Source organism: Aulostomus chinensis, chromosome 4, assembly GCF_037954235.1.
Source record: "Aulostomus chinensis isolate RoL2024-O1b breed Wild chromosome 4, RoL_Achi_v1.0, whole genome shotgun sequence".
In the NCBI taxonomy this organism is placed as follows: Eukaryota; Metazoa; Chordata; class Actinopteri; order Syngnathiformes; family Aulostomidae; genus Aulostomus; species Aulostomus chinensis.
In genome coordinates this window covers 25,125,703-25,133,916 of record NC_141323.1, presented here as the reverse complement: position 1 = coordinate 25,133,916, position 8,214 = coordinate 25,125,703, and the positions used below count along the sequence as shown (strand labels likewise).

Below are 8,214 nucleotides of genomic sequence, written 5' to 3'. Positions count from 1 at the left end.
GCTTTGAAATTGAATGTCATGCAGCGTGTAATTTGAAGTCGACAGATGGCAGATGCAGTACTTTTCTCTAGATGACATCAACATTCTTTTCTTTATATTGACAGGACACCTTTTTGGCGTGTGAAAAGTCCCTGAGGCTGTTGCGCATCACGTTTTTTCTGAGGTTGTAAAGTGAGTGAAATGGATATAGAGCCCATGTGTGTCAGAGTCAAGGGCTTACGGCCATACCACTCTGAACACGCTGGATCTCGGAAGCTAAGCAGGGTCGGGCCTGGTTAGTACTTGGATGGAAGACCGCCTGGGAATACCAGGTGCTGTAAGCTTTTTTGTTTCTTTGTGAGGAAAGGGCAGCTTTGAGTGTTTGGGGACCAGCATGAGCGAGCTTCCCTCACACACCTTTTCTTGAAGCGCCTTTCTGCAGCTTTGAAATTGAATGTCATGCAGCGTGTAATTTGAAGAAGACAGATGGCAGATGCAGTACTTTTCTCTAGATGACATCAACATTCTTTTCGTTGTATTGACAGGACAACTATTTGGTGTGTAAAAAGACCGTGAGGCTGTTGCACATCACATTTTTTTGAGGTTGTAAAGTGAGTGAAATGGAAAGAGCCCATGTGTGTGAGAGTCAAGGGCTTACGGCCATACCACTCTGGACACGCCCGATCTCGTCTGATCTCGGAAGCTAAGCAGGGTCGGGCTTGGTTACTACTTGGATGGGAGACTGCCTGGGAATACCAGGTGCTGTAAGCTTTTTTGTTTCTTTGTGAGGAAAGGGCAGCTTTGAGTCTTTGGGGACCAGCATGAGCGAGCTTCCCTCACACACCTTTTCTTGAAGCGCCTTTCTGCAGCTTTGAAATTGAATGTCATGCAGCGTGTAATTTGAAGTAGACAGATGGCAGATGCAGTACTTTTCTCTAAATGACATCAACATTCTTTTCTTTTATTGACAGGACACCTATTTGGTGTGTGAAAAGACCCTGAGGCTTTTGCGCTTCACATTTTTCTGAGGTTGTAAAGTGAGTGAAATGGATATAGAGCCCATGTGTGTAGGAGTCAAGGGCTTACGGCCATACCACTCTGAACACGCCCGCTCTCGTCTGATCTCGGAAGCTAAGCAGGGTTGGGCCTGGTTAGTACTTTGATGGGAGACCGCCTGGGAATACCAGGTTCTGTAAGCTTTTTTGTTTCTTTGTGAGGAAAGGGCAGCTTTGAGTCTTTGGGGACCAGCATGAGCGAGCTTCCCTCACACACCTTTTCTTGAAGCGCCCTCCGCAGCTTTGGAATGGAATGTCATGCAGTGGTTAATTTGAAGTAGACAGATGGCAGATGCAGTACTTTTCTCCAGATGACATCAACATTCTTTTCTTTTATTGACTGGACACCTTTTTGGCGTGTGAAAAGACCCTGAGGCTTTTGCGCTTCACTTTTTTTCTGAGGTTGTAAAGTGAGTGAAATGTATATAGAGCCCATGTGTGTAAGAGTCAAGGGCTTACGGCCATACCACTCTGAACACGCCCGATCTCGTTTGATCTCGGAAGCTAAGCAGGGTCGGGCCTGGTTATTACTTTGGATGGGAGACAGCCTGGGAATACCAGGTGCTGTAAGCTTTTTTGTTTCTTTGTGAGGAAAGGGCAGCTTTGAGTCTTTGGGGAACAGCATGAGCGAGCTTCCTTCACACACCTTTTCTTGAAGCGCCTTTCTGCAGCTTTGAAATGGAATGCCATGCAGCATGTAATTTGAAGTAGACAGATGGCAGATGCAGTACTTTTCTCTAGATGACATCAACATTCTTTTCTTTTATTGACAGGACACCTATTTGGCGTGTGAAAAGACCGTGAGGCTGTTGCACGTCACTTTTTTTCTAAGGTTGTAAAGTGAGTGAAATGGATATAGAGCCCATGTGTGTAAGAGTCAAGGGCTTACGGACATACCACTCTGAACACGCCCGATCTCGTCTGATCTCGGAAGCTAAGCAGGGTCGGGCCTGGTTAGTACTTGGATGGAAGACCGCCTGGGAATACCAGGTGCTGTAAGCTTTTTTGTTTCTTTGTGAGGAAAGGGCAGCTTTGAGTGTTTGGGGACCAGCATGAGCGAGCTTCCCTCACACACCTTTTCTTGAAGCGCCTTTCTGCAGCTTTGAAATTGAATGTCATGCAGCGTGTAATTTGAAGAAGACAGATGGCAGATGCAGTACTTTTCTCTAGATGACATCAACATTCTTTTCGTTGTATTGACAGGACAACTATTTGGTGTGTAAAAAGACCGTGAGGCTGTTGCACATCACATCTTTTTGAGGTTGTAAAGTGAGTGAAATGGATATAGAGCCCATGTGTGTGAGAGTCAAGGGCTTACGGCCATACCACTCTGGACACGCCCGATCTCGTCTGATCTCGGAAGCTAAGCAGGGTCGGGCCTGGTTACTACTTGGATGGGAGACTGCCTGGGAATACCAGGTGCTGTAAGCTTTTTTGTTTCTTTGTGAGGAAAGGGCAGCTTTGAGTCTTTGGGGACCAGCATGAGCGAGCTTCCCTCACACACCTTTTCTTGAAGCGCCTTTCTGCAGCTTTGAAATTGAATGTCATGCAGCGTGTAATTTGAAGTAGACAGATGGCAGATGCAGTACTTTTCTCTAAATGACATCAGCATTCTTTTCTTTTATTGACAGGACACCTATTTGGCGTGTGAAAAGACCCTGAGGCTTTTGCGCTTCACATTTTTCTGAGGTTGTAAAGTGAGTGAAATGGATATAGAGCCCATGTGTGTAAGAGTCAAGGGCTTACGGCCATACCACTCTGAACACGCCCGATCTCGTCTGATCTCGGAAGCTAAGCAGGGTTGGGCCTGGTTAGTACTTTGATGGGAGACCGCCTGGGAATACCAGGTGCTGTAAGCTTTTTTGTTTCTTTGTGAGGAAAGGGCAGCTTTGAGTCTTTGGGGACCAGCATGAGCGAGCTTCCCTCACACACCTTTTCTTGAAGCGCCTTTCTGCAGCTTTTAAATTGAATGTCATGCAGCGTGTAATTTGAAGTAGACAGATGGCAGATGCAGTACTTTTCTCTAGATGACATCAACATTCTTTTCTTTGTATTGACAGGACACCTATTTGGCGTTTGAAAACACCGTGAGGCTGTTGCACGTCACTTTTTTTCTGAGGTTGTAAAGTGAGTGAAATGAATATAGAGCCCATGTGTCTGAGAGTCAAGGGCTTACGGACATACCACTCTGAACACGCCCGATCTCGTCTGATCTCGGAAGCTTAGCAGGTTCGGGCCTGGTTAGTACTTGGATGGAAGACCGCCTGGGAATACCAGGTGCTGTAAGCTTTTTTGTTTCATTGTGAGGAAAGGGCCGCTTTGAGTCTTTGGGGACCAGCATGATCGAGCTTCTTTCACACACCTTTTCTTGAAGCGCCCTCTGCAGCTTTGGAATGGAATTTCATGCAGTGGTTAATTTGAAGAAGACAGATGGCAGATGCAGTACTTTTCTCTCGATGACATCAACATTCTTTTCTTTTATTGACAGGACACCGATTTGGCGTGTGAAAAGATCCTGAGGCTGTTGCGCATCACTTTTTTTCTGAGGTTGTAAAGTGTGTGAAATGGATATAGAGCCCACGTGTGTCAGAGTCAAGGGCTTACAGGCATCCCACTCTGAACACGCCCGATCTCGTCTGATCTCGGAAGCTTAGCAGGGTCGGGCCTGGTTAGTACTTGGATGGAAGACCGCCTGGGAATACCAGGTGCTGTAAGCTTTTTTGTTTCTTTGCGAGGAAAGGGCAGCTTTGAGTCTTTGGGGACCAGCATGAGCGAGCTTCCCTCACACACCTTTTCTTGAAGCGCCCTCCGCAGCTTTGGAATGGAATGTCATGCAGTGGTTAATTTGAAGTAGACAGATGGCAGATGCAGTACCTTTCTCTAGATGACATCAACATTCTTTTCTTTTATTGACAGGACACCTATTTGGCGTGTGAAAAAACCCTGAGGCTTTTGCGCTTCACTTTTTTTCTGAGGTTGTAAAGTGAGTGAAATGGATATAGAGCCCATGTGTGTGAGAGTCAAGGGCTTACGGCCATAACACTCTGAACACGCCCGATCTCGTCTGATCTCGGAAGCTTAGCAGGGTCGGGCCTGGTTAGTACTTGGATGGGAGACCGCCTGGGAGTACCAGGTGCTGTAAGCTTATTTGTTTCTTTGTGAAGAAAGGGCAGCTTTGAGTCTTTGGGGACCAGCATGAGCGAGCTTCCCTCACACACCTTTTCTTGAAGCGCCTTTCTGCAGCTTTGAAATGGAATCTCATGCAGCGTGTAACTTGAAGGAGACAGATGGAGGATGCAGTACTTTTCTCTCGATGACATCAACATTCTTTTCTTTTATTGACAGGACACCTATTTGGCGTGTGAAAAGACCCTGAAGCTTTTGCGCTTCACTTTTTTTCTGAGGTTGTAAAGTGAGTGAAATGGATATAGAGCCCATGTGTGTAAGAGTCAAGGGCTTACGGACATACCACTCTGAACACGCCCGATCTCGTCTGATCTCGGAAGTTAAGCAGGGTCGTGCCTGGTTAGTACTTGGATGGGAGACCGCCTGGGAATACCAGGTGCTGTAAGCTTTTTTGTGTCTTTGTGAGGAAAGGGCAGCTTTTAGTCTTTGGGGACCAGCATGAGCGAGCTTCCCTCACACACCTTTTCTTGAAGCGCCCTCCGCAGCTTTGGAATGGAATGTCATGCAGTGGTTAATTTGAAGTAGACAGATGGCAGATGCAGTACTTTTCTCTCTATGACATCAACATTCTTTTCTTTTATTGACAGTACACCGATTTGGCGTGTGAAAAAACCCTGAGGCTGTTGGGCATCACTTTTTTTCTGAGGTTGTAAAGTGTGTGAAATGGAAACAGAGCCCATGTGTGTCAGAGTCAAGGTTTTAGGGCCATACCACTCTGATCACGCCCGATCTCGTCTGATCTCGGAAGCTTAGCAGGGTCGGACCTGGTTAGTACTTGGATGGGAGACCGCCTGGGAATACCAGGTGCTGTAAGCTTTTTTGTTTCTTTGTGAGGAAAGGGCAGCTTTGAGTCTTTGGGGACAAGTATGAGCGAGCTTCCCTCACACACCTTTTCTTGAAGCGCCCTCCGCAGCTTTGGAATGGAATGTCATGCAGTGGTTAATTTGAAGTAGACAGATGGCAGATGCAGTACTTTTCTCTTGATGACATCAACATTCTTTTCTTTTATTGACAGGACACCTATTTGGCGTGTGAAAAGACCCTGAGGCTTTTGCGCTTCACTTTTTTTCTGAGGTTGTAAAGTGAGTGAAATGGATATAGAGCCCATGTGTGTAAGATTCAAGGGCTTACGGCCATACCACTCTGAACACGCCCGATCTCGTCTGATCTCGGAAGCTAAGCGGGGTAGGGCCTGGTTAGTACTTGGATGGGAGACCGCCTGGGAATACCAGGTGCTGTAAGCTTTTTTGTTTCTTTGTGAGGAAAGGGCAGCTTTGAGTCTTTGGGGACCAGCATGAGCGAGCTTCCCTCACACACCTTTTCTTGAAGCGTTTTTCCGCAGCTTTGAAATTGAATGTCATGCAGCGTGTAATTTGAAGTAGACAGATGACAGATGCAGTACTTTTCTCTTGATGACATCAACATTCTTTTCTTTTATTGACAGGACACCTATTTGGCGTGTGAAAAGACCCTGAGGCTTTTGCGCTTCACTTTTTTTCTGAGGTTGTAAAGTGAGTGAAATGGATATAGAGCCCATGTGTGTAAGATTCAAGGGCTTACGGCCATACCACTCTGAACACGCCCGATCTCGTCTGATCTCGGAAGCTTAGCAGCGTCGGGCCTGGTTAGTATTTGGATGGGAGACCCCCTGGGAATACCAGGTGCTGTAAGCTTATTTATTTCTTTGTGAGGAAAGGGCAGCTTTGAGTCTTTGGGGACCAGCATGAGCGAGCTTCCCTCACACACCTTTTCTTGAAGCGCCTTTCTGCAGCTTTGAAATGGAATCTCATGCAGTGTGTAACTTGAAGTAGACAGATGGAGGATGCAGTACTTTTCTCTCGATGACATCAACATTCTTTTCTTTGTATTGACAGGACACCTATTTGACATGTGAAAAGACCCTGAGGCTGTTGCGCATCACTTTTTTTCTGAGGTTGTAAAGTGAGTGAAATGGATATAGAGCCCATGTGTGTAAGAGTCCAGGGCTTACGGCCATACCACTCTGAACACGTCTGATCTCGGAAGCTTAGCAGGGCCGGGCCTGGTTATTACTTGGATGGGAGACCGCCTGGGAATACCAGGTGCTCTAAGCTTTTTTGTTTCTTTGTGAGGAAAGGGCAGCTTTGAGTCTTTGGGGACAAGCATGAGCGAGCTTCCCTCACACACCTTTTCTTGAAGCGCCCTCCGCAGCTTTGGAATGGAACTTCATGCAGTGGTTAATTTGAAGTAGACAGATGGCAGATGCAGTACTTTTCTCTTGATGACATCAACATTCTTTTCTTTTATTGACAGGACACCTATTTGGCGTGTGAAAAGACCCTGAGGCTTTTGCGCTTCACTTTTTTTCTGAGGTTGTAAAGTGAGTGAAATGGATATAGAGCCCATGTGTGTAAGAGTCAAGGGCTTACGGCCATACCACTCTGAACACGCCTGATCTCGGAAGCTAAGCAGGGTCGGGCCTGGTTATTACTTGAATGGGAGACCGCCTTGGAATACCAGGTGCAGTAAGCTTTTTTTTTTCATTGTGAGGAAAGGGCAGCTTTGAGTCTTTGGGGACCAGCATGAGCGAGCTTCCCTCACACACCTTTTCTTGAAGCGGCTTTCTGCAGCTTTGAAATTGAATGTCATGCAGCGTGTAATTTGAAGTAGACAGATGGCAGATGCAGTACTTTTCTCTAGATGATATCAACATTCTTTTCTTTGTATTGACAGGACACCTATTTGACGTGTGAAAAGACCCTGAGGCTTTTGCGCATCACTTTTTTTCTGAGGTTGTAAAGTGAGTGAAATGGATATAGAGCCCATGTGTGTCAGAGTCAAGGGCTTACGGCCATACCACTCTGAACACGCCCGATCTTGTCTGATCTTGGAAGCTAAGCAGGATCGGACCTGGTTAGTACTTGGATGGGAGACTGCCTGGGAATACCAGGTGCTGTAAGCTTTTTTGTTTCTTTGTGAGGAAAGGGCAGCTTTGAGTCTTTGGGGACCAGCATGAGCGAGCTTCCCTCACACACCTTTTCTTGAAGCGCCCTCCGCAGCTTTGGAATGGAATGTCATGCAGTGGTTAATTTGAAGTAGACAGATGGCAGATGCAGTACTTTTCTCTAGGTGACATCAACATTCTTTTCTTTTATTGACAGGACACCTATTTGGCGTGTGAAAAAACCCTGAGGCTTTTGCGCTTCACTTTTTTTCTGAGGTTGTAAAGTGAGTGAAATGGATATAGAGCCCATGTGTGTGAGAGTCAAGGGCTTACGGCCATACCAATCTGAACACGCCCGATCTCGTCTGATCTCGGAAGCTAAGCAGGGTCGGCCTGGTTAGTACTTGGATGGAAGACTGCCTGGGAATACCAGGTGCTGTAAGCTTTTTTGTTTCTTTGTGAGGAAAGGGCAGCTTTGAGTCTTTGGGGACCAGCATGAGCGAGCTTCCCTCACACACCTTTTCTTGAAGCGCCTTTCTGCAGCTTTGAAATGGAATCTCATGCAGCGTGTAACTTGAAGTAGACAGATGGAGGATGCAGTACTTTTCTCTCGATGACATCAACATTCTTTTCTTTGTATTGACAGGACACCTATTTGACGTGTGAAAAGACCCTGAGGCTGTTGCTCATCACTTTTTTTCTGAGGTTGTAAAGTGAGTGAAATGGATATAGAGCCCATGTGTGTGAGAGTCAAGGGCTTACGGCCATACCACTCTTAACACGCCCGATCTCGTCTGATCTCGGAAGCTTAGCAGGGTCGGGCCTGGTTAGTACTTGAATGGGAGACCGCCTGGGAATACCAGGTGCTGTAAGCTTTTTTGTTTCTTTGTGAGGAAAGGGCAGCTTTGAGTCTTTGGGGACCAGCATGAGCGAGCTTCCCTCACACACCTTTTCTTGAAGCGCCCTCCGCAGCTTTGGAATGGAATGTCATGCAGTGGTTAATTTGAAGTAGACAGATGGCAGATGCAGTACTTTTCTCTTGATGACATCAACATTCTTTTCTTTTATTGA

At 46.4% G+C, this 8,214-nt stretch overlaps 10 non-coding genes and 8 pseudogenes across 10 annotated transcripts; all 18 read left to right on the top strand.

Annotated features, from left to right (window-relative positions):
• The first annotated feature begins 214 nt into the window (after window positions 1-214).
• On the top strand, window positions 215-323 carry LOC147264125 (5S ribosomal RNA; annotated as a pseudogene).
• Window positions 324-631: 308 nt separating this feature from the next.
• LOC147264124 (5S ribosomal RNA) lies at window positions 632-750 on the top strand. The gene has a single exon (XR_015114769.1). It is a non-coding gene; the product is annotated as a 5S ribosomal RNA (ribosomal RNA).
• Window positions 751-1,059: 309 nt separating this feature from the next.
• LOC147264123 (5S ribosomal RNA) lies at window positions 1,060-1,178 on the top strand. Its single transcript, XR_015114553.1, has one exon. It is a non-coding gene; the product is annotated as a 5S ribosomal RNA (ribosomal RNA).
• Window positions 1,179-1,487: 309 nt separating this feature from the next.
• On the top strand, window positions 1,488-1,607 carry LOC147264122 (5S ribosomal RNA; annotated as a pseudogene).
• A 310-nt stretch (window positions 1,608-1,917) lies between these two features.
• LOC147264121 (5S ribosomal RNA) lies at window positions 1,918-2,036 on the top strand. The gene has a single exon (XR_015113538.1). It is a non-coding gene; the product is annotated as a 5S ribosomal RNA (ribosomal RNA).
• A 310-nt stretch (window positions 2,037-2,346) lies between these two features.
• On the top strand, window positions 2,347-2,465 carry LOC147264120 (5S ribosomal RNA). The gene has a single exon (XR_015114244.1). It is a non-coding gene; the product is annotated as a 5S ribosomal RNA (ribosomal RNA).
• Window positions 2,466-2,774: 309 nt separating this feature from the next.
• LOC147264119 (5S ribosomal RNA) lies at window positions 2,775-2,893 on the top strand. The gene has a single exon (XR_015113082.1). It is a non-coding gene; the product is annotated as a 5S ribosomal RNA (ribosomal RNA).
• Window positions 2,894-3,204: 311 nt separating this feature from the next.
• On the top strand, window positions 3,205-3,323 carry LOC147264118 (5S ribosomal RNA; annotated as a pseudogene).
• A 309-nt stretch (window positions 3,324-3,632) lies between these two features.
• On the top strand, window positions 3,633-3,751 carry LOC147264117 (5S ribosomal RNA; annotated as a pseudogene).
• Window positions 3,752-4,060: 309 nt separating this feature from the next.
• Window positions 4,061-4,179, top strand: LOC147264116 (5S ribosomal RNA). Its single transcript, XR_015114881.1, has one exon. It is a non-coding gene; the product is annotated as a 5S ribosomal RNA (ribosomal RNA).
• A 310-nt stretch (window positions 4,180-4,489) lies between these two features.
• Window positions 4,490-4,608, top strand: LOC147264115 (5S ribosomal RNA). The gene has a single exon (XR_015113613.1). It is a non-coding gene; the product is annotated as a 5S ribosomal RNA (ribosomal RNA).
• Window positions 4,609-4,917: 309 nt separating this feature from the next.
• Window positions 4,918-5,036, top strand: LOC147264114 (5S ribosomal RNA; annotated as a pseudogene).
• A 309-nt stretch (window positions 5,037-5,345) lies between these two features.
• On the top strand, window positions 5,346-5,464 carry LOC147264113 (5S ribosomal RNA). Its single transcript, XR_015114849.1, has one exon. It is a non-coding gene; the product is annotated as a 5S ribosomal RNA (ribosomal RNA).
• A 310-nt stretch (window positions 5,465-5,774) lies between these two features.
• LOC147264112 (5S ribosomal RNA) lies at window positions 5,775-5,893 on the top strand. The gene has a single exon (XR_015114555.1). It is a non-coding gene; the product is annotated as a 5S ribosomal RNA (ribosomal RNA).
• Window positions 5,894-6,622: 729 nt separating this feature from the next.
• On the top strand, window positions 6,623-6,731 carry LOC147264111 (5S ribosomal RNA; annotated as a pseudogene).
• Window positions 6,732-7,042: 311 nt separating this feature from the next.
• On the top strand, window positions 7,043-7,161 carry LOC147264110 (5S ribosomal RNA; annotated as a pseudogene).
• A 309-nt stretch (window positions 7,162-7,470) lies between these two features.
• LOC147264109 (5S ribosomal RNA) lies at window positions 7,471-7,588 on the top strand (annotated as a pseudogene).
• Window positions 7,589-7,899: 311 nt separating this feature from the next.
• LOC147264108 (5S ribosomal RNA) lies at window positions 7,900-8,018 on the top strand. Its single transcript, XR_015114494.1, has one exon. It is a non-coding gene; the product is annotated as a 5S ribosomal RNA (ribosomal RNA).
• The last annotated feature ends 196 nt before the right edge of the window (window positions 8,019-8,214 follow it).